The sequence below is a fragment of the Lepus europaeus genome, chromosome X (assembly GCF_033115175.1).
Source record: "Lepus europaeus isolate LE1 chromosome X, mLepTim1.pri, whole genome shotgun sequence".
Classification (NCBI taxonomy): Eukaryota; Metazoa; Chordata; class Mammalia; order Lagomorpha; family Leporidae; genus Lepus; species Lepus europaeus.
Genome location: NC_084850.1, coordinates 130,823,074 through 130,848,118, shown reverse-complemented (window position 1 = coordinate 130,848,118; position 25,045 = coordinate 130,823,074). Strand labels below are relative to the sequence as shown.

General features: G+C 49.8%; 1 protein-coding gene across 2 annotated transcripts in view; it reads right to left on the bottom strand.

The window, feature by feature from the left end:
- Window positions 1-24,178, bottom strand: part of RAI2 (retinoic acid induced 2) — a 60,561-nt gene extending 36,383 nt beyond the window's left edge. Inside the window, exon 1 of one of the 2 annotated variants that reach the window (XM_062183289.1) lies at window positions 24,115-24,178. The gene's annotated coding sequence lies outside the window, so the exon portion shown is untranslated. Of the gene's footprint in view, window positions 1-23,526; window positions 23,765-24,114 lie in introns of those variants that run through there. The other variant, XM_062183288.1, reaches the window with a different exon arrangement.
- Between the last annotated feature and the right edge of the window lie 867 nt (window positions 24,179-25,045).

The following is a 25,045-nucleotide window of genomic DNA, read 5'->3' as shown; positions in this document are numbered from 1 at the left end:
GAGCAGAGAGCCGCAGGGGTACGCAGTAAGCATACAGGTGGCAGAGGTGAGAGCCAGGGACATCGGCGCTGCCCCACTAGCTTCTGCTCTAGAGAGGGGTGGGCAAGGGGCTAGGTGCTGCCAGCAGCCAAGTCTGCAAAGCAGCAAAGTGCACGCAGCAGGCTTGCTGCACCCTCTTTCTTCACCCCTGAAGTCCTTCCTGGTGTCCTGTGGACAGGCAACAGGCAGGATGTTGCCAAAGTCTGAGCTTCTAGAAAGCACCCTGAGTGTCTTTAGAAGTCACCTGCACATAACCTCCTGGGGCTATCAGTGGGTAAATCTTGCAACGAACACCTAAATCACAGCCCATAGTGCCATAGCAGCCAGTGGTCCCTCCAAAGACCTCACTGTACCTCCAGAAGTAATTTGCTCTCTGGGAAACGTGTTGGCTTCATAAATGCCGAACTCCGCAGAGATGAGGTGTGTGTGGCTTAGGAGCTCTGAATAATGGCAAGCCTGCCACCCTCCCAAGTGCAATGTGCTCCTGTCCCAGGGGAGAGGAGTAATCAGATGCAAGAGAGGCCTGCTTCATTCTTCCCGGGAAGCCTGCTGGGGGTGAGTGTGGGGTTTTGTTGTTGTTGCTGTTTGATTTTTGGCAGGGGGGTATTTTTTTGCCAGCTCTATCTTTGTCAAATGCTATCACAGGCAACATTAAGACAGTTCTACATATGGCCACCAAAAGACGTGTTCAAGAATATTCGTAGCAGCTTTATTTGCAATAGCCCTAAACTGGAAACCACCCAGATGTCCATCAGCAGAACAGATAAACAAACTGTGTGATCCATCCATACAATAAGATACTACGCAGCAATAAAAAGGAAGCAACTACTGATACAAGCAGCGACATGCAGGAATCTCATAAGCATTATGCTAAGTGAAAACAGCCAGACACAAAAGACTACACACGGCATGCTTCCATTTATCTACAATTCCATAACAGACAAAACTAATCTATGGAGACAGAAGTCAGAACAGTGTTTGTCTTTGGGGGATACCAACTAGAAGGGGGCTCAGGGGCACTGTGCTGGGGTGCTGAAACTGTGCTGTACTTTGATCTGGGGATGATACGTGGATCAACACACATGCACTTAAAGCCCATCAGCACTTAAGATTTGTGTAACACCCTGTACTTTACCACATGTGTTATATACACCTCAATAAAAAGGTAAAAGAGAATAACCGGTAAAAGTAAGAATAAAATAAAATAAAATGGTTGTAGAGAACACTGCCTCCCTCTAATTGTGTCAAGGGGAAACTGAAGCGTTTCTCTAGACTTTGGCCTCCTGAGGGGAAGAACGCCAGGAGGGTTCTCACGGGAGGAGCCAGCATTTTTCCACACCAAACAGGGAAGACAGGAGGGAAAATGTAATATGAGCACAGAGCCTTTTGTGGGCAACATGAATGATATGAATGATCTGGGGGACTTTTTTTTTTGCACCTCTTCAATACATATGCACAACAGAGCACACACAGCACTGCTGTTAACACATGCCACATAGTCACACACACAGCACTGTGCACATCATTCGCTACACACTGCACATACACAGCACACTCACATGCACACCTCGTCACACTGCACGTGATCACAGCACACAGGCTGACATACACAGGGTCAGCTCTGCCTCGGCAATCATCTCCTTCCTCCCGCTGCCAACCACAGCCACTGTCATCACCATTATCATCATCGCCGTCGTTACAGGAACATCCCTCATGGACTGGGACATCGCCGAGAGTACACAGCTGTGCCCACAGACAAAGACATCTGCCTGGAGCCGCCTGCTAGCCCTGAAAGCTGTCCAGGCACATCAGGTTTATGCCTGGTTCTGAAGAGTGAGTGTCCTGCAGCCTTGAGTGTCAGTGCCAGTGGGAACCTTGCAACTAGGTCCAGGCACCCTCTTCCTCCTCCTTCTCAGGCCTACCAGGCACCGCCCCTCCTCTGTGAGGAGCCTCGCCTCACTTCTGAGTGTGGAGCAGTGTCCTCCCCAGGCCGAGATCAGCACTGACCTTCCAGCTGACCGCACTGCCGGGAGGACACAGAGAAACCAGCCAACATCTGGAAGGTGCCACCCTCTCCATTAGGGATGCCAGCACTTCCTCACTGTTAGCCTTTGCCATGGCTTCGTGCACACCTGCAGCCTTCTGAGATTCTGGAAACCCTTTCTTTGCTACATTAGCTTGAAGAACTAAATCCTCTGAGTCCATTTCCCTATTTATTGACCACCTGGACTTTCTGCAGAACTAGGTCTCCATGTGTACAGGACAATGAAAAAGTGCCTGCCAGTGCACCCAATTTCCCTCTCAGGAATCTACCCCAAAGACCTAGGCACATTTATCCCAGAAACCCGAGAAGCAACTTCCATATCAACCAAGAAAGAATTGGGTTAATTATCATAGATTATCACACAGAATATTGTCTACTTGTCGCAATGGATGACACAGACTAGTATGCCCTGACACAGAAAAAAGAAATGCCCAAAGAAATTATTTATGGGAAAAATAAGTGAAAAAGTCACATGGTAGGAGAGAATGTACATTTTATATATGTAACATGAATTAAGTTTTGTTGAGTATGTGTTAAGAATTAAAAGAAAAAAATCAAACATGAGGGCCAGTGTTGCAGTGTAATGGGTTAGGCTGTTGCTTGCAACACCAGCATCCACCAGCATTCCACATCAGAACATCAGTCCTAATCCAGGCTGCTCTGCTTCTGATCCAGCTTCCTGCTATTGCACCTTGGGAGCAGCAGATGATGGCCCAAGTACTTCAGCTCCTGCCACTTGGCTTTGTCCTGGCCCAGACCTGGTTGTTGTGGCCATCTGGGAAGTGAATCAGTGGATGGAAGATCTCTCTCTCTCTCTCTTTCTCTCTCTCTGTGTGTGTGTGTCTCCCTGTCACTCTTTCAAATAAAGATATCTTTAAAAAAATTAAAAAATGAACATGTACCAGGAGTTATCTCTGATAAGATTACAAGAGATTGTTCCTTTCTGTTTTACATTTCTGTTTCATTTTAAAACATGTGTTACTTTTAAAATGTTTCCAAGTGCCCTTCACTGATTCCCTACCCATTCTTCTTGCAGACTTGGGTCACTGCTACTCAGAGGCAGCTGGACCTTGAAGGCAGGCAAATCAGGATTAAAGCTAAGGGCCCTAGGCATGTACTATTGCCTTGTTGAACCTTTCTTTCCTCCATCACCAACAAGCCTCACCAAGGCCCTACTCAATGCCTCCTCTGTGCCAGGTGACCATGGTGGACACAGTACTTACCTCCTTCCCACTTGGAGTTGTATATATAGCAATAAAATGAGGGTGCCTTTGCAGTGCTATTGAAAAGACTATTATAATGCCTGGCACATAAAAGGTCTTTGAAAACTGCCATCTACCTAAATAAAAAGGAGTATGACTTAGTTAAAGTGGGCTAAGATGCATAACAGATAGTTCCAGAATATGATGGCTAAATAATGGAAGCACAGATTTTGTTTAACAGTCCAGAGAGCAGGGTCCACATCAAGCAGTTCTGTTCCATGCAGTGATGGCAAAAGAAGGTCTTCCATCTTTAATCCTGGTTTCCAAGGGATTTGATCCATCCTGAGAATCAGTGGATAAGAAAAGAACTTGGAGAAAAACCTGGAAAGGATTTATGGTTGGACCAGAGGTGCACATGTCATTTCCACTGACATCCATTGGCCAGAACTCAGGCATATTGCCGCACACATAACTGCAAGGGAGGCTGGGAAATGTAGTCCCAGCTGGGTGCATAGGAAGATAAACAAAACAAGTTTGGGTGACAAACTAGCAATCACTGTCAGAGGGACTTAGGGAAGGAAATACATCTCATTGACTGTGTGTGTTTGTCTGTGTTTATTTGTGTCCAGTCTGCAAAAAGGTGATGCTCAAGGAAGCCTTTGTTTTAGAAAGTGCAAAAGGTCTTTTTTTGCTGAAATTTTAGTTTTCTTTTTTTGGAAGAACTCTAAGAAGACATCTTTTTAAGACTCTCATTTATATTATCAAGGTTGTCCTGCCACCACCTGAGATATTACTAAAAACAATGCCAGTCCTCGTCTCCGATGTTCACAAAATTTGAGATGCTGTCAAAAATAAATGCCAGCTCATCAGATTCTGTGTGAAAGAGATGCCAACACACACATAAGTCAAACGCAAAGCTGCAGACAAGAGCTGTACTGGGCATACACTCTCACTCCTCTTGCCTTGAAGAACCTGTGACCAGGGAATCCATGGACTTAATCATAGCAACTAAGAGGAAACATCCTTTTGTTCCATAAATGGGCACATTGCAGGACCAATACTCATGTGTCTATCAGAGGCTTCTAGTAGAGATTCAGAGGGCTACGGATGTCATGCTACACTTTAGCTTGCTTTTGTCATTCAGGAGATTACAGAAAGTTCCCATGTGTGGCTGAGAAAAGGGCAAGATGTGTACAATATAGTTTTTGTTCATTCCCTCATTCATTCATTCATTTATTCGATCAACATACATGGAGTGATTCTTCAATTGCAAGCACTGTGGGCCCCAGGCTGAGGGGGTCAGTCACGTGAATGCAGTTACAGTGTAGCGGGGCACCTGAAGTGCAGGAAGCTCACACCACGGCTGATTATTACAAAGGCCCCTCAATTCTTTGCTATTTCTCGGATTTACCTGGCACAGAAGCATAAAGAAACTCATCAGAAATCTGTCTACAGGCTGGCACTGTGGCTCACTAGGCTAATCCTCTGCCTGCAGCACTGGCATCCCAGGTTCTAGTCCCGGTTGGGGCGCAGGTACTAGTCCTGGTTGCTCCTCTTCCAGTCCAGCTCTCTGCTGTGGCCCAGGAGTGCAGTGGAGGATGGCCCAGGTGCTTGGCCCTTGCACCTGCATGGGAGACCAGGAGGAAGCACCTGGCTCCTGGCTTTGGATTGGCGCAGCATGCCGGCCGAGGCGGCCATTTGGAGGGTGAACCAATGGAAGGAAGACCTTTCTCTCTCTCTCTCTCTAACTCTTCCTGTCCAAAAAAAAAAAAGAAAGAAAGAAAGAAATCTGTCTATATTCATGAGATGAAAAGACCTAAAATCCAAAGAGAAAGACAATGCTCCACGGCTGTCATTGGAAAAACGAAAGTGGAAAAAATCCTGGTAGCTACAGATATGGGACTCTTCCTGGGTACTAGGCTTCATGCATTCTTGTCACGCATCCTTCCAGGTATGCAGCACTGTTCCCCATTGTATAGATGACACCTCTGAGGCCCAGAAAGATTAAGACATTCACCCCATCATGTAGCAGTTGGCGGAAGTTGAATTTGATCTGTTTGTCTCCAAAGCCTAGACCCTTCCATTGCTGCCATTCACTGCCCCAGATACATGGAAAATCAGGAAGAGCAGATGCAGTGGAGAGCTGAGGTGTGCGTGCGGGGTGGGGGGAGGAGTTACCCGTGACTTGATCTGACAGCTCAGGAGAGGCAGTAATGGACGACGGCAAGCGATTGGCCTCGGGAGCCAATGCTCACCTGCAGGCAGTGATGTGAGGATAAATGGTCATCATGTGTTCATTGATTCAACAATACTTATTAAGCAGCTGCAAGGTGCCAGGAGCTGTTCTATGTGCTGGGGAGATGTGGCAGTGGGAGATTAGGAATAAATACACTAAAAAATAGTAAGAGAAATGTATTTTAACAGGTTTTTATTGGGGGGGACCCACTTAAACCCAGGACTTTGAATTGTGGCACATACTTTGCAAACTCACAGAAAATAAAGGATATATGTACAGAAAAAAAGACTCCAAGGACATGAACCCAAAACACTGACAGAGGTAGCCTCTGGGTGGCAGAGTGATGAATGAGTACTCTCTTCTTGTCATCTTTCCATATTTGTAATTTTAAATAAATACACCTTACTTTTATGATCATAGAAAAACACAAATTGACTAAAAAACCAAACAAACAAAAAGACGACAAACGAAAACCCAAGGAACCAGCAAAGGATGCTGCTCTGCGTCAGACAGCCAGGGCAAGGCCTACTCCTATAGTCACACCAAATGATATCTCATTTCAACACACTGCCTGATACAGGGGCAGCCACGGGAGGAAATATACACTCAGCACTGAGATATCAGGGACTGAATTCTGAGCTCCAAGTTTTCACGAGGGCATTGTGCCATTTTTCAATTAAGACAGGTTCATCATTTTGTTTTGTTTTATATATTTTTCCTGAAAAATGCTGATGTGTAAAGCCTCATTTCTTCCCTTAGCACACTCGCCTGTGGGTTTTATTTGTAATTTATTTTTATGCACTCCTGAGAGGGGCAGAGAAACTGAGCTGGTGATCTGTATTGCCCCAGAGTTCCTGGTACTGGAAAACCTGTGAAAGCCAGCTGAAACACACCTCAGGCTCAGATGAGAGGGCAGGCGTTACTCTGGGGGGCTGTGATAGTGACAAAGGAGACAGAAAAGCCATGCAGCCCCTCAGCCAAGAGCATCCCTGGAAGACTCGGCCAGGTGGAATCTAGAAGGCCATGAAGAACCATCTAACGTCTCCATAGAGCAGATTCTCTGTACGCCTGACTCAAAGATGCCCCCTCAGTCCCCAAACTCTTAAATCTAGAAGTGAAAATATCCTCACTCAAACTAACAGGGTCTGTGAGGGGCTTAGGATCTCAACATAAGATTCTGTTTCCTGCACAAAATATTGTTTTAGAAAAAATAGAAGCAATGATGGAAGGCGCACAGGAAACATCTGTGTATACAAACAGGCCAGCTCCCTAGGAATAAAAATGCATTATGCATCACGAAAGTCTAAATATTTTTATTAACATAGTTTGTTAACCAAGAACCGAGAATAAGGTTCCTGAAGAGTCCCCCATCAAATGCTAGCTTCAATATTTCATTTTATTCTTAGGAGAGAAGTAATTCTGAAATCTTATCTTCGATTTGAGCAATGAGTTTTCTATTAAAAGTTATTTCTTTTCCATCTCAGGCTGAGCAAAGCTCTGGGCCAAGGGGGTTAGGGAATTTGTTTCATAAAACTGACAGCTTGGCGAGCATTCAATCACTCGGCACTGCACAGCCCAGGAGAACAAATAAGTCCTTTTCTGATGCCGCTCCAGACACGTTACGATGTATGTTCCAGAGCTCCACGCCTGCCTTCGGACAGTTTGCCTCCTGCAGCAGAAAGAAAAGGGGGCAGAGCCACATAGAACAATACCACCGAAACCTACGAGGAAGTGAAATGAATCAATCATCCCCTCATTTGGAAGTGGCAGAAAAATGTCCAGCCTGGAGATGCAGCTCCAGCGGCTGTGCCTGGCCTGACCTTCCAGAAGGCTGATCCGTTCTGGGGGGACTATCAGCCATTTTGTCATCCTGTCCTCAGTGCTTCGGGACATTGGCAAGACCTGGCAGGGGCTTGAATAAGGCAGATAAGGCAAGCCTGGTGGCTGCCTTTGGCAGAGGTGGTGGCGAGAGCAGGTGATTGGCTTGCTGCCTGGGTGTCATCCTGGGCCACATAGGTCAGCCTGTACCCAGTGCTATCCCGGCAAGCACCCAGCTTGGAAACTTCCTGCTTCACAGGCCTGTCTCAGAGCAGCCAGAGCAAGAGAACCCTCAGAACATTTCTGACCCTTCCGCTCCCCACCCTAGCCTTGTCCCGCCCCGCCCCGAAATCACAAGGACCTTTGTTTCGCATGGTTGGTGCTCAGACACAAAGCTACACTTTAAAAATGACCGAATGAGACACACGAATCTGCTGCTGGAACACAGTGGCTACTGCCTGTGAGAGTGACAAGGGGCTCCTGGGGTCCAGATCTCCATCGGCGTGCTGGTGACATGGGTGTACTTTTGTGAAAATTCTTTCAGCTACACAGTTCATAACACATCCTCTTCTGTGTGGATGTTAGGATTTTAAGCAAAAATCCACAAAGAACAATCTGGGAAGGATCATTTTGAGGACTTTGCCCCGTCCTTACAGTTGGCGTTCAAAACCCACCATTATCCAGAAAAGTAAAACCCATGTCGCCCCACTGCTGACAAATTCTGACCTCTTGAAAGTGCATGTGAAATCGAAAACCTTTTCAAAATGCTGATACTATGATTTAGGCTTTTACTCACCATGTCCTCTATGCTTGGGAAAGAAGCTACGGGATGGGACGCAATTTGGCTCTAATGGCCCCTCCTCCCACAGTGATGCAGAAGGAAGGGCGGGAATAAATGGCAAAGCTCATGTGCATACACACACTCATTTTAGGCCAGCAGACGGTTGGGGACTTTTTCCAAAGACCCAAGTCCCATTTGGGACCTTTCTTGCTCCTTCACTCTCTGACCCATGCAGCCACGGAAATCTCATTTTTGCTTTTTTCACCCCTTCTCCTGTCTTTCCCTGGACTGAAGTGTTCCAAGACTGCCTCTCCGCCTTACTCCTTATTCACTTTGGGGGGCGGGGGGGGGGGAGGAGGATGCTTTCGAAGACCTAAACATTTAATTCGGTTTCTAAAGAGTTCTGGAGAATGGAGGGACACAACTGCTTTGCAAATCAAGGTCTGAGTGATGATAGTGGTGAATTATCTTTTCCAATCAGGAGTGTAAGGATGTGGAAATGCATTATGTAAAGAAACTGTCTCTCTCAGTCAGGTCCCAATTTTTAAAGATTCCTGCCTCCTGCTAAGCAGCTGCAAATCCCAAATCTGGGCAGGACCCACGGACTCCTTGGCTCATTTGAAATCCACCTGAAATGTCCGGACAGGACTTCAGATAGCTGGGAAAATAAGGAGGCCACGGTGCAGCCTCGTTTCCAGGAGAGCAGAGGGGTGTTCTCAGGCTCCTATTTTCAGAGAAGCATGGCATTTGCAACCACAGAAGCTAAGCGAAAGGCTTTTTGCACTGTATTCGTGCCTTTTCTATTCCCAAACCCCCTTGTGGCACTGTGGCTGAACTGAATTTCATCTGCTTTGGCCCAAACCAGCTTGGCTGCCCAGGCCACAACACCTCCCCTGGCAGATCAGGTGACCAGCTTGTTTCAGTTTGACCAGGACCATCAGGGTTTAAAATTGAAAGTATGGGGCCAGCATTGTGGTGCAGTGGATTAAGCTGCTACTGGCGATGCTGGCACACTTTATTGGAGCACCAGTTTGAGTCCCATGTGCTCTGCTTCTGGTCCAGCTTCTTGCTAATGTGCCTGGGAAGGCAGCAGGAGAGTCCTTCCAAGATGCGGGAGACTAGGATGACTGGCTTCAGCCTGGACCAGCCCAGAGTGTTGTGGCCATTCTGAAAATGAACCAGCAGATGGAAGATCTCTCTTTCTCTCTGTAGCTCTGCCTTTCAAACACACCTTAAAAATAAAATTGAATAAAATGAAAAGGCCATATCCCAGGAAGCCTGTCAAAACTAGGCAAATCTCCTCTCCCCCCACAGCCGGGCCTAAGCCACATGCTCCTACTGCTTATAGATTCAGACCTACTCACATTGTACGTATTTACCAAGTGAGGGTAAGGCTGCTGGTGGAAGGTGCTTCCGGTTGTTGCCTATGTCTGTCAGGGTTTGTTTCCCTCCCCCCAAAGTGATTTTAAAAGGCTCTTCAGACCCATTCATTTATGCTCATCACGTTTTCTTCAGAACATGGACCACGCCAAGATTTGCTGACCACTCCCCTTGGCCTGGGCTGCAGCCACCCCTGGCTGCAAAGGAAAGGCTGAACACACAGATGAGATCATGGCACTGGCTGCCTAGAAACTGCCCTTGATGGAGTGCAAGTTCTTTATCAAGGCTGACAAGATGCATTAGGATCTGGTCTTTGGCCACCTTTTCTGCTCATGGCTTGGAACCTGCCCTTTTGCTGCCTCTGTTTCCTCATCTGCAAATGGAAACAGCATCACGTGGTTTAAAGGGAAGGGCACACGGCCAGTCCCTGGCCAGGCGCTTCAGCTCCATCTTGGATTTAGAGAACGTGGGGTCCTTCACCTTCAGCCACAGGGGCCTCTCTATAGAAACACGGGGCACGCGAGAGGTTTGAAAGAAGTGCAGAAATATCCCAGAGAGATGACAGATGAAGAGATTCATGCTCCAAATAGCCACGACGGAGCCAAGGGCAGGCAGAACTGGCTACCGGAAGGCAGGCCTGGACTCCTCGAGAGTGACAAAGATGGTGACAGAGATGACAGGACCCAGCTCTGCAACTCACAGGTCGGCTCACAGTTGCTGAGCTCTCTTGGGTGGACCAGCACAGAGCTAAGTGGCAGGAAGATGGAGTTCTTGAAGCACAAGAATTGCCCATTTCACCAGCGACTGATGGGGGCAGAAACGCTACAATACTAGAAATGAGACCTTGAGTTCATGCCTTTGAGGACTTGCTCTGGGAAACAGACAGACTGGGGGAAACTTATGTGTTTGCACTTTTTTTATTCAACATATCATCAGCATCTCAGTGTAATGGAGCACACTGCCAGGAGCCGAGGAGGGTTGGATTGTCATAGATTGTGATTAGAATGAGTTTTAGGAAGTGCTGCCTGGCTCAAGAGAATGAATGTTGATTTGAGATCAAGCCACAAAAAAAAAAAAAAAAAAAAGACACATGACTTCTGCACTCAAAAACAAAAGAGAGAAAAGAAAAAAGCATAGGTCTTGTGGGAAAAAGCGCAAATTGGTGCACAGTTGGAAAGCAATTCCACATTGCTCTTGCATTTTACAAATATTCAGGAAAACAGCTGAACAGCTACTTTCATGAGTAACCTCAGCTACTTCTTCCACCTGCACCAGAACAACCTTGCCAGCACTGAAGAAATGTGGAGTCAAGGCAGCCCATGCAGCAGCCCCTCCTCCAGGGAGCCTCCCATGCCTGCCCTCTCCCCTGGTCCTGTCCCTGGGCAGCTGGCTCCTGCCCTCCCCATGGGCAGAGATTTTAACCAGGGTGAAGCAATAAGGGGCAGGGGGCGAATGAGCTTCATCCTCTGCCTCACTTGTGTGCTCTCCCTTCCCCCCCCCCCCATTTAATTACAGAGGACAGCAGTACAGGCAGGGTGGTCAGGCAGGCCTTGGAGTCCATGCCTCTTCCTTCACCCTGTGACTGGTTCTCCACTGGCTCCCAGGAGCCCCATGTTCAAACTGTCGCCCAGATGACGCTCGGTCTGGGAGAAGGACAGCTCCCCAGGACAGCAGCAGAAAGCAAGCCTCTCCCAGCTTATGGGAGCCGGTGACCACTGCTGTCTTCGGTCCAGGAGGCAACTCTGCCACACACTATGGCTGGAGAAGCACCTGACTCCTGGCCTCTGAGGAAGGAATGAGTTGTGCTGAGTCAGGAGGCAGGGAGGAAGAGAGATGTACAGGCAACAGTGCCCAAGGACAGCAGCACACAAGGAGAGAGCGGGGCGGGATGGGCCTTTGACACTAGTGCATTCTAGAGGACAGCTGTCCAACACAGCAGCTCCTAGCCATGAGAGCCAATTTACATTTAAAATGAACAAACTGAGAAATCCAGACCTCATTCACACTAGCCACGTTTCTAGTGCTTAGTAGCTCCACGTAGCTAGTGGCTACTCTACTGGCAGTCCTGATATTTCCATCATTGCAGAAAGTTCTACTGACCTAGGCTGTATAGAATCCCAGTCCCAGCTGGCGCCGTGGCTTAACAGGCTAATCCTCCGCCTTGCGGCGCTGGCACCCCGGGTTCTAGTCCCGGTCGGGGCGCCGGATTCTATCCCAGTTGCCCCTCTTCCAGGCCAGCTCTCTGCTATGGCCCGGGAAGGCAGTGGAGGATGGCCCAAGTGCTTGGGCCCTGCACCCGCATGGGAGACCAGGAGAAGCACCTGGCTCCTGGCTTCGGATCAGCACGATGTGCTGGCCGCAGCGGCAATTGGAGGGTGAACCAAGGGCAAAAAGGAAGACCTTCCTCTCTGTCTCTCTCTCTCTCTCACTATCCACTCTGCCTGTCAAAAAAAAAAAAAAAAAAGAATCCCAGTCCCACCTTCTGGAAGTTGTGCGTGAGCTTGTGTAAGTTACGAACCCCCTTTCTGGGCCTGCAATTCCTCCTTTGTGAAATGGAGTGGATAAGACGCACCCACCTCATGTGCTTGTCATGCAACTAGAAACAAAATATGAAAATCACCTGTTCCAGCCTATAGCAGGAGTTCCAAAAGTCAGGCAACATTGTTGCATTTACAATGTGATGAGTAGCCATTGGAGACCGTTCCTAAGGAAACAATCTGCACCAGCTAGGACCAGCTCCTTCCACTATGTTCCCATTGCAAATTCCAGAACTTGGGTAAGCGGCTCTGCTGCCCATAGCACAAGCCACAAGTGCCATTCTGAAGCAACACCCACTTGCTGGCAAGACAGAAAGGTGGCATCCGAGCCCAGAGTAGTAAAAGGCTTGTAAGAAGGCTAAAATTATTTTTTTTTATTTGACAGGCAGAGTTAGACAGTGAGAGAGAGAGAGAGAGAGAGAGAAAGGTCTTCCTTCCGTTGGTTCACCCCCTGAATGGCCGCTACGGCCAGCACGCTGTGCTGATCTGAAGCCAGGAGCCAGGTGCTTCCTCCTGGGCTCTGATGCGGATGCAGGGGCCCAAGGACTTGGGCCATCCTCCACTGCCTTCCCGGGCCACAGCAGAGAGCTGGACTGGAAGAGGGGCAACCGGGACAGAATCCAGCACCAGGACTAGAACCCAGGGTACCGGTGCCGCAGGCATAGGATTAGCCAAGTGAGCTGCAGTGCCAGCCCCTGTCTTTGCTTTTTTCAACCACTAATGTCATGATGCCTGGAATGGTGCTTCACATTAGACACGAGACCTCAGTTTTCCTCACCTAGAAAGATGCCCAAAAGACAGGGTAACCTTCTTGTCAACCTCCTTCCACAGGAGAAAACAAGCAAAGCCAACACATGCTCTACTGGATCCAGGAGGAGGAGAATGGGCTGGGAAATGAAGAAAGGGCTTCTTTTGTGGGGTTTTATTCTTGCTGGTTAGGAAACAGGGAGTCATTGAATGTTCTTGAACTAAGGTGATGACTCTAGAGAGGTGCTTTAGCAACAGGAAGCGGGTGCAGGTGTGCAGAGCAGCGGCTGGGGGAGCAGTGGCACCAATCAGAGCACTGAGGAGACTGGAGCCACAGCAGGGGAGCTATTTTGGCACCTGCGCTCATGGCAGCAGGCCTGGGGGTAGGGCTGAAGAGAGGATGAAGCCCAATAGAACTGGCAGTGTTAACATCAAGAGCATGGGAGAGAGGCCAAGGTTCTCAGCACTGAAACTGCTTTTCAGTTGCCTAGTTTCCCCTCCAACTCCTCTGAAGAAGCATCTCCATTCTTCACATTGGCTATGGCTGACTGACCAGAAGATGTGGGTAAAGCACTCAGGACAACAGCCTCAGGACCTTTGCTCAGGTTGGTGTTTCCCATTTAGGAATCATAACAGAGGTTCCCCTTACCTATCTACACAGGCCTTGTAGGCGAATCCTAGACTTTCTAGTGTCCCAGATAAGTAACATTTTAAAAACTGGAAGATCCAATATGAGTTGGACAACTTCAGACTCTGCCCAATAAAGATGCTAACTGGTGAATGCTGTGTACTAATTTGATCAGTCACAGAAGAAACTTTTATACCAAGAAAAGTGGAAAAGACTATTTTCAAATCAAGGGCAGTTGTATTAAATTGGAAAAGCTTGGTTTGTTGTTGTTTTTTATTTATTTATTTATTTATTTTTGACAGGCAGAGTGGACAGTGAGAGAGAGACAGAGAGAAAGGTCTTCCTTTTGCCGTTGGTTCACCCTCCAATGGCCGCCGCGGTAGGCGCGCTGCGGCCGGCGCACCGCGCTGTTCCGATGGCAGGAGCCAGGCGCTTATCCTGGTCTCCCATGGGGTGCAGAGCCCAAACACTTGGGCTATCCTCCACTGCACTCCCTGGCCACAGCAGAGAGCTGGCCTGGAAGAGGGGCAACCGGGACAGGATCGGTGCCCCGACCGGGACTAGAACCTGGTGTGCCGGCGCCGCAAGGCGGAGGATTAGCCTGTTGAGCCACGGCGCCGGCCTGTTGTTGTTGTTTTTTAAAGTAAACTTACTGCATTTTCATGTTTCTTCCATTTCCCTGTGAAAAAGACGGAAGTCCCATGCAGGCAGTAGGCTACGAGGCTGGCCTGAGGGAATCATGGGTTTCTGTGACATTCCAAGATGGTTCCCCGTGTGGTTTGGGCTGTATGTTTCAGCCATGATGACCTCCAATCCGGCAGCCCAGCTCCTAAGAGCACAAAGTTTTCACCATGGAAGCACAAGGCAGAGCTGGCCTTTCCTAACCTTCAAATGCAAGTGATAAGCCACAAAGGATCTTAGAACAAATAGTCTCACACTGATATTTTCACATTGAATAATTTCATATTTAGTCTACAGGGTTAGTGATTTTTTTTTTCATGAAAGGAAATTGCAGCCAGAGCTAATTGCTCAATCTGAAATGTATCTGGACATTGTTTAGATGTTGGAAAGGAAACGGTAACATTGCAGACTTTTAGCAAAGAGAAGAGCATTATTTTACCAAAAAATGAATGTAAATTAATGGGAAATGTAGCTCTGTGTGGTTTTCAAAGTTTTGCTGTATGCACTCAAAAGAGCACCTCTATTTGGGGAGTTCCTTGATATGTTTCTTATTTATAAAATGCAAAAGGAAATTCACTGGCACAGACTTGGTCCATTCCCATCCATTGATTTGTTAGCCAATCAATGGCCAATGTCATCTGGAAAAAAAAAACCGACAATGGTCCCTATGACCCTCTCCAAGCAAGGCCGTGCTCAGCTAAGTTTAATACAGAGAAAAACAGCCAGGACCATCTGGAAAACACTCTTCCGGAGTCGCAAAAGATAGTGGCAGCCTTTGCCCAACCTGCTATAAATAAGTGTCTCAGAAAAAAAAAAAAAAAACTCGATTTTCAAATCTGTTTCTACTTAATACAGCTGCAATAGAGTTTATTTAGCTTTTCCCTATAGCAGGAAGACTGTTTGCATTTTTATGACAAGGGTCTAAATGTTTTTCACAGCCATTTCCATTGCCATTATTTTGAGGAACAACATACCACTCGGACCTGTCTGTTTGCTTCTGCAGCACACAGCGGTGGCCCCCGTGGCCTCTGCACCACGAGACTGGCCTCCAAAGCCTAGATTTATGATCCTGTTTCCTCTCCCAGTGTTGCAACCATCACCCGAATCCTGGCCTGCAAGGGGCTGGCAACTTAGAATGACCAAGTGTCACGTGCTACAAATCAATTATTTATCTGCCTGGGCCCAGCACACTGTGGATCTCTGCCAGCTTAGTGCCTCTCCTTTCATGACCACAAGGAAGACTCCCACTGCTCTTCCAGTGAGGCTGGAACTCACCAAGGCAAGCAGATAGCTGGCTTGGCAAACCCCAAAATGCTCACCTTTCCATCTTTCCTCTTTGGCTAAGCTTGCCAGGGAGTCCCTCTGCAGCTGGCACTCTGAACTCCTGCAGACGCTCTGTAGAAAAGGTCAGCCTACCTTGCCGGGCTGCAGAATGAAGCTGCCTCCGCTGACGTCTGCACTGAGCACCTGCCGCTGCCCTCCACCAGCAGCCCCTGACGCCCATCCCACTCAGAGACACCCGCAGGGAGTGGTGACTCGGGAACACTTGGCCTGTGTAATGGGTGATCTGCTTCTGTGCCCTTCCCCAGTGCCACATGCTCACTCTGTTTCCATGTATGGACACAGCAGGGTTTGCCCCCATGACACCTTCCCCATGGAACACATGACCCTCCCTTTCTAGCGTTTCAAAGGACTGCCAGGAAGACGGCTGTGGGCTTGTCCTCGTGGCAACATTCCATCTGCCCTTGCTCCTGTAGGCATTACCTGATTCTAGCTGCCTGAAGGAGCCGTGATGGTATCTCTTTCCTGGACAAGTTGCCCAAGCAAAATTATTGCAAGGAAACAAATGTGTGGGAGAGGAAGCAAAATGGGGAGGGATGGCTGAGGAAGCCACCTCAATGTGAGTGCCCAGTAACCGTGAAAAATGCTCCATCTCCCATCACCAGCTTTCTCTCTCCATCGTCCTGGCAAACACAGCATTGAGTGGTGGGTAACAGGGCTGCCACAGTCTGCACTGAGTCAGTTACAATGTCAGGGACACAGCTCTCACAAGTACACTAAAGGGCTAAATTAATTGGCTCAGGCTTAAGATGCTTCAGGAGAAATGACGGTGAGGAAGGAGTGGGTGTGGAGGAAGATGCCTGGGGGCTTTGAAGTCCTGCCTGGAATCAGGTGTGCATGAAAAAGAAATTAGGAAGGAGCAAGCCTGTTCTCTTGATCAGAAACCAGAGAAGCCGCCAGTTGCTACAATGTGTCCCCCAATTACCTATGACTTATTCAGTTGCCAGCATTAAAAATCATCTCCGCACTTCTGCGATCCCATAGACCCTCCCACCAACCTGAGAATTAAATCAGACACATGACCCATTTCCAACTGTTAATTAATCACCCCCCATGAACTGAATATCTAAAAGTCAGAGGGGGAGACTCTGTCTTTTATTATTTCAAATTGAATTTTCTGAAAACCACAAATTACTTATTACATTTTGGTCTAGACCAGTAGTTCTCAACCACGGTGATTTTGTCCCAGAGGGAACATTTGGCAAGGTCTGGGGTGGCGGGGGGATTGCCACTGGCATGTAGTGGGTAGAAGCCAGGGAGGCTGAAGTACATCCAGAAGCCGCACGACAAAGAATGATCTGGCCCCAAATGTCAACAGGGCCAGTGTGGAGGAACTGCTCGAGATAAATAAAGCCAAATACATGTAACCTTGAACACATATCATTTTAGCAGTTACCAAAAGGAAAAGACCCCATTTCCCTAAAACTCTAACGTGGCTTTCCACGTATGTTGACCAAGGACGCATTGGCTCCTCTTCCACATACATGAAATAAGTTCTTCATCCAAATCTGGGAACAGGAAAGAAATACTGTGATAACGGTGCGGGTAGGTATAGTGCATTCTAAGTGCATATTTCATCAGTCTAAGTGGATGGAAATTAATATCTCATAAAATAAAATGATTATCTAGTTATGTTCCATACCAAACCAAAATCAATACATTGTATCTTACTTAACCTGCAATTAGAGTGTAAAAAAAACTAAACTAAAGCAAGGAAATGCCATTCCCTCCCAATTCTTGCTAGCTCGGTCCACACTTCAGAGTAGGAGGCACTGAAAAAGAAACAAGCAGACAAAAACCTTTTTTGAAAGCAGATTTTTCCAGAGCATAAAAAGCTTCCTGAATCATTCCGTTTTATTTACTGTAGATTCAATCATTCTTTCGAGAGCAAAACATGCAGCCCATTCTCTTGGTTATGCTTGCCTGGCTTTCCAAATGCCCTCAAAACTGGGATGATGAATCACATACTTGGGCCCCACAGTGCCAATTAATAGTAAAGCAAAAGAATTCCACATAGCCTCGATAGGACTTTATGCTGTGTGTGTGTGTGTGTGTCTGCCTGTCTCAGCAGGGGCGGAGGAGATCTTTCAGTCAACTGCTTTCAGAGGATCTCAAGAGCAGGTGTTGTGCTTCCCTGACATGCCTTTAGTTCTGGAACATTCTATGTGGCTCTGCAGCGCCCCCAACTTGGGGATGGGCTTTGGTCAGAAACAAACTATGTTTTTAGAGCCTGCCTAGAGCTTCCAGGCTTAAACCACGAAGGGAAGAATGGCTGACAGCTGCAGCATTTCGACCCTTCCAGGCCTCCACTCCTTTCTCTGAATTATAAGGCAAAAGTGGCCATACGTACAAAGGCAAAAATAACAACAACAACAACAACAACGCTCAGACACACCCAGTGGTGGCTGCCAGCGAGGCCCGATCGTGCTGTTGAAACAGAGCAGTGGCTAGAGTGCAGCTGGACGAGCTTTTCCAGGGAACTGCTAAGACCCTGGCTGTTAATGAAGCCGTTTTCGCCAGAATGTCGGATTCTTCCTGTGCTCCAGTAAACAGTCTGCTTCTGCCATGGGAAACAAAACCCGCTCCTTCCGAGGAGCCCAAGGAGGTCAGCCAAGGGTCCCCTGTGGGGGCAGCCCCCTCAGAAGCCAGAGCCACAGGCGCCTGACCTATAAATTACTGTGCTCCCAAGTGCGGGAGCCCATCCCTTTCTGCCTATTCGTGCCATGCCCAGTGCCCAGCAAGGGCCCAGGAATGCGTGACTGTGGCTCTGTGAGACCACAATGCCAGTCAAGCTCCTTCCCCCGCCCCCTGCACCTTCCCGTGGTCAGGTTTCCCCATCTGTGACACTAGGATGTGGGAAGTGGGCTTCCTTTCCTGTATTCTGTCTCGCTCACAAAACTTAACTACGCTCTTGCTCTGGTTCTCAGGAGGCTGTCAGGAAATGAGTGCTTCTGCTTCTCTCCTCTCTTCTTCAAGGTTGGGCCCAGAACCGCAGGGTCCATCCTGAGCATGAGGGGATCTACTTGGGACATTACACTCCAAGAACAAGTCCCTGGAAAGGATATGACTCTAGGCTGCCACTGGAGCAGGTGTCATGGAAATCGCTGGCTCAGGCAGGAGGCATCTCTCCAATGGATGAGGACACAGGCCCAGGGTGGACTGCATGTGAGGAAAGGCAGAACAAGGAGCCATTTTGTTTAAGCCAGGCCTGCCTTTGCCACCCTCTGCCTTGCTCTCACCCTTAGATTTCTGGAGCCCATGCTCCTCACAGAATGACTGAGCAAACATTATTATGGGTAGGCTTGATGGGGGAGCCCCAAATGGCACCTTAGCCATTACAAATCAAAATCACCTGGTGCCAGGCTGCTGTAGTCACTGAGTCAGTCCAAGCCTCCCATGTGCCATGGAGATGGTGGCTGCGTATGCCCCCAGCACATCTGGCGACGCTATGAGGCTTGCACCCTATGACTGACAGTGTGCTAGTAGGCACATTTTAAAAAAAGTTTACAAATGGGGGAGGGGACATTTGACACAGGGGTTAAGCTGCTGCTTGAGGCACCGGCATCACATAGCAGAGGACCTGGTTCAAATCCTGGCTCCTCTGCCTCTGATCCAGCTTCCTGCTGATGCACTCCCTGGGCTCAAGTACTTGGATTGCTGCCACCCACATGGGAGACCTGCATAGAGTTCTGGGCTCCTAGCTTCAGCCTGGAGCCTCTCCCCCCCCCTTTCTCCCTTTCAAATAAAACAATGAGAACAAACATTACAAAAAAGACACAGGTGACATTAGTTTTGTTACTCTATCTTATTTAACCAATATATTCAAAATACTGTCATTTCACCATGTAATCAATATGGACATTATTAATGAGCTATTTTGCATCCCTTTTTTGTATGAAATCTTAGAATTCCAGTGCATGTTCCACTTGTAGCTCATCCCGATGTGGACTAGTGGTGCTCCACAGGCACATGTGGCTAGTGGCAACTGTGTGGGACAGCACAGATACAGAACATTTCCATCTCCACAGAAAGTCCCTATTACACAGAGCTGGGCTCAAAGACTAAAAAGCTATGGGAAGAGGAGTGACAGGTCTGAGCAGGGACTATTCCCAAATTCTCTACAATTTGTGAGTTGATAGAGCTAATAATTACCACAGGAATCGGAACTACAAGGATTGGGGTATTCTAGGAGCCCAGCCCTACCTCCAAGGTGTTAGTATTGGGAGGTGGAACACTTGGGGGTCAAAATACCATCAACTGGCTGCAGTGAGCCATCTTGGGCCTCTTATATAAGGGCAGTAATCCCATTAGTTCATAAGGCAGAGCCCTCACTGCAGCCTTCCTTCTACCACGCGAGGACCCTCAGTAGACATGGAATCCACCAGCACCTTGATCTTGGACTTCCTGGGCTCCAGAACTGTGAGAAATAACTTTCTGCTATCTACAGACCACCTAGTTGATGGTATCTTGTTTCAGCAGCCTGGTGGACTAAGACAGACTATGCCTGTGTTGTGTGGAGGCTACTCCACAGCAGTGGAAGGCCAGGGAGCATGATTCTTGCTGAAGGCATCTGCCGGCTGAACCACCTCCATTTTAGCCGTTCTCAGCTATTCAGGGCAGGGATTGGGACAGAAGATCGTCAAAGTCACATATTTCTTTCCATAACAATTCTGAGTTTGGAATCTAATTTGGTGAAGCAGATACAGAAATCTGATCAAATTATGTGTGCCTGTGTCTGCACGTACATGCATATTTGTGTGTATGCGTTCTTGGTTGGAGAGAGAAGGAGGGTCACGTGTGAAATCTAGAAGTGCTAACATAGCCACCAAACTCACCTCTCCAGCTGCCATCAGAGCACAGGGCAGTAGCACACTCAAGAGGCACATCAAAAATTGTGAGCCATGAAGGACAGGCCTTGAGTCTGCAATGAACTACATGATGGCCACCCTGGCAGACAACCAGGTGGGAGGGAGAAGTGGTAATCAGAGACATTCTCCAAAGAGCTGCCAACTCTACAGCCAGGATGTCACCCCGCTTCCTCAATCAAGCTTAATTCAGAATCCCACACAGGCTTTTGTGCATGGGCACAGTCCAATCAGCCTTCCTTCCCCTCCTGGAAAGCCTCATTCTCTGAGGTCCCCCTCATGTTCTGATTGAAAGAGGAGCAGCGGAGCCAGCAGCACCTCATATATGGATTCGGACCCTTCTCTCACAGTGGCTCCAGAATTTCCAGGGGGCTGAAGGCTACCACCTGGTTAGAAAGGGGCTAAGGAATTTGCTTTGATGACGTGTTGCATAGCAAGTCCCCTCCTATTTTTACTTCGTGTTTGCTTATTTCAGATGGTTACAAGTCCAAAGTATTTCAGCTACCCTTTGGGCCCACCAAGGACTTTGAGCTAATCATGTGACCTGTCTGAGCCTCAGTTTCCTCATCTGCAAGACAGGAATATATTCGACATCTCACATGATACTGGAAGGATTAAATCAAGGGCTAAAACTAGAGCATGGCACCAGAAACTTCAGCTCCCCAACCAAAGGTAAAGCCCTAGGTTTCTCCCTACTGGGTCTCCCATGACAGTGATACACAGCTCCCTCCCCACCACCACTCACTGCAGCAGCTCACTCAACTCTCATTAACTAAGCGACAGTGGGGTTTGGGGGGTTCCAGATGGAAAGGCACCATCCATCCATGTGAAATAGTTAGGGACTACTTTGGATCTATCAATTTGCACTGTGATGACGATGCTGCCTTACTGGCAGCACCCAAACACACCCCACTTAGGTACCGTATTTTAAAGAAGAGTGATGGGCTGAGGACCATGGTCTTTGGGAGAACTAAATAACAGACTGGCAGGAAGGGTGAAGAGACATTTGTTCCTTTAAATCATAATCTCCAAAGTCTGGAATCAGACACTACTGGAAATTTCTCTGAGCCTCAGAGCCCTTATCTAAGGGCAGAGGAAGAGCCAGAGGACAGACCTTGGTATTTCTTATTGCGGATTCAGAACATACTGTGCGTGGCTATCTGCACATACAGAACACCTGCATCTGGGTTAGCGGATTTGGAGGGCCAGTCCCACCCTCAGTTTCTGGGTCATCGCAGCCAGGGCTCTCTGGCCACTGGCGCCAGTACACTCCTGGTCACACCTGATCACAGACCTCCCAGCCTTTCTTTTTCTTTCTTGTCGTTCAGATGCCCTGTCTTAGTGGATTTGTTTTCCAGATAGAAGATTTTGAAATGGATTTTACCCTTCTTGCCCAACTGCCCTCCTCCCAAGTTCTCACAGCGGCAACTGGCTTCACCTGGCAAACCATTCTCTCATTTATTCTTCAGCTGAGCAGGTTTCCCTGGGCCAAACTTCACCTCTGGAGTCTGGGCTTCTTTGCATTACAAAGAACGCCCCCCATGGGTGGCTGAATGGTCCCCTGGGCCAGTGCCAAAGCAACCACTACCTCCAAGTTCCAGTCTGACTTGGCTCTCGGTGCCCAGGCTGCCTTGGGGATGCCTCTAGTGGACATCTATCAGATGAGAAGCGAGTGTCCATTGGCAGAATACTGTGTTGGGGGTGGGGGGTGGGCTTATGGCTTCTGTGCGCTTCTATGGACAGGGAAACTAGGATGCCAGCAGACTTATGATTCTGTGCCGTTGGTGCACCCCCAGCTTCTGCAAGTGACATAGCTCCTCACATCCCCCTTTGGGAAGAAAACGGGAAGAGAAAACAGTGGGTGGGAGCCCGGTGTTGTGCTGGTGAGCAGCTCCCCGCCCACTAGCCTCCCTACTGCCCCCCTCCCGCACAGCTGCCCCTCCACTGTAACAAAGGCATGGCCACACGGCATTCTCAAAGTTCTCAGAAGTCTCTTGGTTTACCATCAAACAATTCTGATGACTCAAACGGAGGAAGAGATGTGGGGCAAACAGTGGGAAAGAGTCCCTGGGAAAAGCACTGCAAACCTTGCCCAACGCAGGCAAGGCTCAGAACTGCTGTTCTCCCCGCTGGCTGCTTTTCTCTCGGTTCCAAAGAGAAGCTTCCGAGAGAATCAGCTAAATAAAGGGATCGCACCAGAGGATGCGAGATAATGCTAAACCAACAAAAACAAAGACCCAAACGAGACAGAGCGAGCCATGAGAATACTCGGTTATCAAAACTTTGTTTGGCCGTATCTATTTATCATTGCTGCACACCCGGGCTCTGCGGAATATCATTCTGTTGATGTCACTTATCCTCAGCAAAATATTTACACATCCTTAAAAAGGCCAGATGAGGGGGGCCGGCCGTGCACTGCCGCAACCCGCCCCTCAAACCCCATTGCCAGCTTCTGGGCAGACCAGGAGGTGGGGGCACGACAGTGGGTGGCACCCGTGGGCACAGGTAAGACCTACCAATAGTTCAGAGGAGCGGCCACCCAGGCGCTGCGCCCTGCCCTACCCACCTCTCCCCTACCTGACTCTGCAAGCAGCAGCCACCTCCCCGACATGGTGTCAGCGCCCCCTCCTCCTCTCCTGCCTTTCTCATTGATTAAGTTCCCAAACCATTGTTAAAGCCCGGCTGCTTTCCCTTAGAAAATGGGCCAGATTCATTAAGCTTCCCCTTGCGACAAAAGGAATATTCATAAAAGTTTGGCAGGCAGAAGGGAGGCTGTCTGCCTGCCCCGGGGTGGGTGACAATCCGCCCCTGCAGAGCCACCTTCTTCCTTCGTGCCCCGCCGCTCGCTTCATCCATCCGTCGTACCCCAAACCTACTCCAGGGACTTCTGATAGGGAAACACAAAGCAACATCTCTACCCCTCGCCAGCAACTGGGGGGGGGGGGGGATGCCATTTCCCCACCCAGGCGGAGCTTAGCCTGAACAATAGTCGGGCTTTAAACGGCAAACAAACCAACACACAGAGCACAACCCCAAGCCCGAAAAGCAGCAAAGCGGCGAAGAGCCGTAACTCCCTCCGCAGCGAAAGGCGCCACCGAAACGCACGCAAAAATGCAGCGAGGACGCTGTTCCGTGCCTAACATGGCAGAAAGCCCGAGCTGGTGCGGCCACCCCGGGTTTGGGCATTCGGGGGCACCAGGGCTCCCCGGGCGCCGACGCACACTCACCCGGCTCCAGGAGGATGCAGGGCTGGCCGAGCGTCACAAAGAGGAGCCCAGCGCGATCTGGCAAAACCCAACTTTCCACCCGGCTCGCCAGGGCCGCCAGATACGTCAACAGAATCCATCTTTCGAAGGGCCTGGAAGGCGCCGGGTTTTCCGGGCCGGGGCAGAATGGCAGATCCGGAGGCGGCCCGGTGTGGTGCCCGGGCGCGGAATCTGCCGCGCGCCGCCCTCTGCGCTTGGTGCCAGCGCGGGTGGCGGCCCGAAACCCACTTCGGGGCCCCCGCCCCGCCGGCCGGCGCCGCCTCCCTGGCTGTCCCCAGCCCCGCCGGCCAGTGCGCGGCGCCGGGAGCAGGAGCGGGGCCCGGGCGCGCCACACGGGTGGCGGCCTCGGCCCGCGTCCCCGCCCCCGCCCGGCCCTCCCCGCTGGCCCCGGCCTCCGGGCGCCGTCCTGCCCCCGGGAGCAGGCCCCTCCCCGGGCGCCGGGCCCCGCCAGGCGCGCCCAGCCCGGCGCGCCCCCTGCGTCCCGGTGGCAGGTCCGCTTGGAGAGGGCGGGGGTGACCCCGGCCCGCACTGGGACGCCGCGGCCGCTACCTCGCAATCGCGGCCGCCGCCTCCAGGAAGCCGCGGGGTGGTCGCGGGTGTGGGAACTCTCCGGTCTGGCCTCGCCGCCGGCCGCCTGAAGGGGGTGCGCAGCGGTGGGAGCCGCCGTCGCCGCTGTCACCGAGCCGCTGTCGCCGCCGCCGCTGCCGGTTGTGCGTGAGCGTGTGTGCGCCTGTGTCCGGGTGAGTGTGTGTCTGCGTGCGGCGCCCGGCCTTTACTATATACACCAAGGGGTGGGAGGAGGCGGGGAAGGGGAGGGCTTGGGGGAGGCGGCGGAGGAGGGGGAGCGCGAGGGGGGCGAAAGGGTACCCGAGGAGGCGGCGGCGGAGGAGGGACAGGTGATCTCGCCCACGGGGAGGGCGTGGCTGTGGGCGGTGCAGGGTGGCAGGAGGAAGGGGCACCCGGGGAAAGGAGGGGGGTGCGCCTGGGAGGGCCCGAGGAGCGGGAACCCTGCTGCTTCCCGGCGGGCTGGGGACCATTCCAGACCCCAGGATGTAGAGCAGAGAGGAATAGAGGGTGGATGCTGCTGACGGTTGGAGGCAGGGGTCACGAGAAGGACCCAGTGACGGCCCTAAAATGCCTATTGTGATACTGCTCAAAGATCCTTCTCACAAGGTGGGAGATTAGTAAGGACAAAGTTAGTCTACCGACATAATCTCATTTCCATTCAAGGGGCGATTCGCATGTTAATCTAACATTTATTTATTTATTAAGCACCAGTGTTTGCCAGACATTGAGCTCAAAACTGGGGTTATAGAGATGATGAATATGTGGTTGCCGACAAGTAAATCAATAGTAGGTGTCAGTGGTACCATTGATCCATTTCAATTCTCTTAATACACACACACACACACACCCTAAATCCTTAAAATGCTTTAAGAGAGCGAAGGAAGCAGCTATATTGGTTTCATCTCTAAAAATG